A 4,588-nucleotide genomic window follows, 5' to 3' on the forward strand; every position below is an offset into this window, starting at 1 on the left:
GACTTTCCACGTACACCAGCTACCAAACTACCGCGGCACATCTCTCTTCGATTCTGTTTGTGTGATTCATCTTCACCACGATAAATAACAGACAAGAACCTAGCCTGCGACGAACATCTGTATTCCAGAACCCGGTTCGGCATGGAAGCCCTAACATCACGACGAGTGATCGCTCTGCCACACACGCCTCAACTTCTTACATACAGACTGTTACTATTGTGTACTCTAAGAACTGGCAAATTCTTATATGTGTTACTGACTCTTTTTTCTATCTGCTGTATCTCACGCATACACATACATGTATCACTTACACACTCTTTTCTTTACACGACGGCCTGTCTTTTATTATGTTTTAATATGTCGCATTCACACTCACACACAGACATACATTATAAGGCAACAATAAATAATACTGTTATTCATCTTTATCGGTTGTGTTCTATCGTCTTCCTTTACTGGCATTTACGAATTCACGATGTTATCGAAGTATAACATATATATATCATCTTTGATATAATTTTGTGTTCGACCGTGTGACGCGTTTAATAAAAGGAGCCCTGTTTTTCCATTCGTCACCATTTCTCCTTTTTGGGTTCGCACGGTCGTTCTTACACATCAACAGTAACACTTTCTTTCAGTTAACAAATATCATAAAATTACGTCCCTGTTCTGCTGGATCTTACATCTAACACGGTGTTAACAGGTACTGATTAGAAATAAAAAATGCTGTTATACGGTACCTTATATATCTTGTGGCCATTCACAACATTTCCTAACAATATAATGATAAATTATTTATGCGGAAGATAGACTGCTGCTGTTAAGTCATAAACAGAACAATAGTAATTGTAAATGGTCTGAAATTTCGACGAAAATATTTTCATATCTACTTGCCTGTTAGCATGAGGTTCAGAGTCTTTACACACACACACACACAGACACACACACCTGTGTATAGATAACAATAATTATTGTTTCATTGTTTCATATTCAAAATAGTTTATATTTCTAAAATGTTCATACGTTATGCTATAAACCGAACTGTTAAATTTTGCTTTTATAATGATTGCATATATTTTGAATTTTATACAAATTAACAGCCAGGTTCATAGAGCATAATACCTGAATGCTTTAGTACTGTTGTGAAGTTCATTGTTGTGATGGCTGTTTGTTGGTTGTGTGTTGTATTATTGGAAACCATCGTAGTGTGGTCTAGCTGGCAGCAGGTATTATAAAAAAGCAAACTCATGAACTTTTAGTTTTATATATTTATTGCTGGACATGATTTACTGCATTGGCTCATTACAAAAGAAAGATGTTGATGATATAACCATTAACTGGGAGGGGAGAACCGCGCTGTGTCTATTAGAAACCTAGCTGTTATACATTGTGTGTCAGTACCCGAAGTTGTTTCTTGCTCAAGGTGGTCTGTCCGAGTACCCGATATGGTTTGGTCTAAGCCTTCTGTGAGTGTCTGAAGTGGTCAACGCGAGTGTCCAGGGCCGTCAGATCATAACGGTCTCTCGAAGTTGCTTGAGTGAGTAAGGCGCCAAACGGCTTTTATAGGGTGAAAATGGAGTGAATTTTAGGTAATCTGAGGAGCTGTATCGCGCCACAACTCCATGTTGATTAGTTGGTTTATACATCAATCACGTAAAACTGTGGTGGCTCACTCGTGATCTTTAACTGAATATCTTGCGGTTGAGGTTCAAATCTCTATGGAATTTAAACTAGATTAAATATAAAACAACAAATTTTCTTTCTTCAATGACATTTGAAACTGCGTTTGAACTTAAACACTTTTGTTTTTACTTCTTTGTTCGTGAGGGATTTTAATTATGACAGTATCCCAGTAAATATACTGTCTAAATATTCTGTGTGATATATAATTGTCTCACAGTTATTGTTAAAGATTCTGGAAGTGTACTTATAGAAAACATGCTCTGAAAGCAAAATATACAAATTATCGTATTTTTCTTAGTATTTGAAACCGCATACTAATTTTTTGGAGATCTAATTGTTAAATGAAGAGTTTGAATTACCTTTTTAAATTTCAAAAGAGTCCCTATACAATATCCATGGTCCAATCACGTGCCAGGATCTTAAAAGTATCGTTTGCTATATTTGCACAACATATCACAAAATTCCCCAGAGATGTTTCTTCGATGACGCAGTTTAGAGTACATTTGGTAGAGGTTTGAAACAAGAAGACAAGTCTCTTTTATGTATCTGTTCATCATCGAATTCTAAGTAATTTTAGCATAATCATCAAGACAATATTACAGAAGACATATATCAAGCATTGCAGGAGTTAAAAAAAAGGAAACTAACACCTATAGATTACCTTTGTCACGAACAATCAAACACTGATCTTCACTGAAAATAATGTACAGTCCATAGCTGTCAAGGGCATTGGATAGTGTGTACTACCAACTATGATTCTCAGTCGAGAGGCTCATTAGGCAACAGCTACTGGAAATCACAAAAATAAAATTACCAATAAACAGTTTTAAAAGCTTCACACATCATAGAATAAAAAAAAATTCCCCTTTAGACCTGTATATGGATTAAGAGCACGGGCTACTAACCCCAAGATTCCGAGTTCGATTCCAGGCAGTGACCTGAATAATAATAATAATAATAATAACATCGAAAAATACCTTAGGAATGAGAACCCAGATTCGAAATTTCCCCCAAGATGAAGGCTGGAGGATATATCAGCCGAAACTTTGTGTTAACAACAAACAAGATGAGGACAAATATCCGTCAAATGTAAATAATGTACATAATTCCTCATCTCTTAAATATAGAACTGTATAAACTAATGAATGTTCTTACTTTCAGTTGTCGGTTGTCGATCACACGCCGAAGTAGCACCCTTTAATGTCCATATAATCGAAGCTACTTTGTTGAAAGTTTGTACCAAAGGAAAAGAGGTTTTCGTTCAACACATTTCTCTAATCAAATATGGCGTTTCAGTTCAAGCGCATTTAGTTTCCAATGATGCTGCTTTCCCCCTAAGACTATTAACAAGTCTCAAGGACATTCAGGGTTGCTGAAGTTGAATTGACAATTATGTTTCTTTCCTGGTTAACTCTGTTATATGTTCACGCGCGTGTGAAGCGGATATCCTTTCATCAGAACGCCAGTCTATAGAATAAGAAAAGTTCTCCACCCCATAACCCTTACGGAATAAAACATCAGTTAGAATTGCTTTTGCTTTGTGTTGCATATCAAATTAGAATTACAAGAAAACATACAAAGTTAAATATAAAGAGAATAATTTTGTAAATCACAAAAATAAAATTATCAATAAACAGTTTTAAAAGCTTCACACATCATAGAATAAAAAAAAAAATTCCTTTTTAAACTTGTATATGGATTACAACATAAAATACAAAATGATCTATATTAAAGCTTGCTATAAACATAACGGAAAAAGAAAACTTGGTACCTGGGCAACGCTCGATGCCTCAATGTGTGAGTGTAGTGACGTCATTTGGCGCCAAAATACAGTCGCCATTACTGCGTTTTCATCCACGCATGCGCAGGGAATAGTTCCGGAAGGAACACAGGAAGAGTCCCATGCGCATGCGTGGAATTCAACATCTAAACGTTCCCGCTCTTTTCATTCTCTTTCTCGGTCGGCCGGCCATGAGCGTGGTCATGCCAAGCTGTCTCTCCAACATTCCAACTCTGGGGACAGCTCACAACAACATTCCGGCGTCTCAGCAACCAAGATTAAAGCTGCCTATTTTCACCATAAATAAATATTGTTGTGTTGATAGTTCAGAGTTCTGCGTTTCGTTGTTCTTTTGAATTTAATATAGGAAAGCAGGTGTACACCTAATGGTGTATAGCCACTTTCCTATATGAGTATGTGTGTGTTTAAGTGAGGCTTAGTATAGTGTATGAGGTACGACTACTCCAAAGAAAGAAATTTCATCGCACACTATTGTGAATGTTGGAAAGCTTGTTAATTCACAGAAACTCGTTGTTTAATTCCGTAAGAGTAATCTGGGATTCTTTCAGTTTTAATTTATTTGCATCTAATGAAGGTAGTCAACTCGTGCAGATTAGTTAAGGATGAGTTTGGACGAGTGCGCAGAGTATATAATAATACGTGTCTGTTTCTGTGTTAAGAAAAATAATATGTTGATAAATAAAATTTGTAAATCAGAGGGAGGGTGTGAAAATGGATTAGTATTTTGTTTTCCTTTTATCTATGTGAAAATGAGTGCAAGATACACTGCAGCTCCTGACAGAGAATCTGTCACAGATCTTGGGACCCGGTGTATTAGTGTTAAAACGATTTTGTAGTTAGCAGTAACTTGGAGGAATTTGAAATATGAACAATTACAATATTTTAGAATGCTTTTACAAATTCCTTCGATTCGAATTTCTCTTTCTGCTTCTATTATTTTTGTTCATATAAATTTCAGCTTATGAAAACGATCTCAGTTTTGTCAATCTGAAATTTGAGGTGAAAAATACGAATTATTTAAATAAATAAATAAATAAATAAATAGAATAGAAATTTTCTTTTAAAAAATGCACAGTATCATTAAGCAATAATTGAAAAGTTAAT

At 35.4% G+C, this 4,588-nt stretch overlaps 1 long non-coding RNA gene across 2 annotated transcripts; it reads right to left on the reverse strand.

Annotated features, from left to right (window-relative positions):
• Positions 1-1,281: 1,281 nt before the first annotated feature.
• LOC106870931 (uncharacterized) lies at positions 1,282-3,606 on the reverse strand. 2 transcript variants are annotated; one of them, XR_001409607.2, is made up of 3 exons: positions 3,455-3,606; positions 2,345-2,472; positions 1,282-1,730 (listed from the first exon to the last, which is right to left on the reverse strand). It is a non-coding gene; the product is annotated as an uncharacterized LOC106870931 (long non-coding RNA). The 2 variants fall into 2 exon arrangements; XR_001409606.2 differs by lacking the exon at positions 3,455-3,606 and adding an exon at positions 2,839-3,269.
• Between the last annotated feature and the right edge of the window lie 982 nt (positions 3,607-4,588).

Source organism: Octopus bimaculoides, chromosome 3 (genome assembly GCF_001194135.2).
Source record: "Octopus bimaculoides isolate UCB-OBI-ISO-001 chromosome 3, ASM119413v2, whole genome shotgun sequence".
NCBI lineage: Eukaryota > Metazoa > Mollusca > Cephalopoda > Octopoda > Octopodidae > Octopus > Octopus bimaculoides.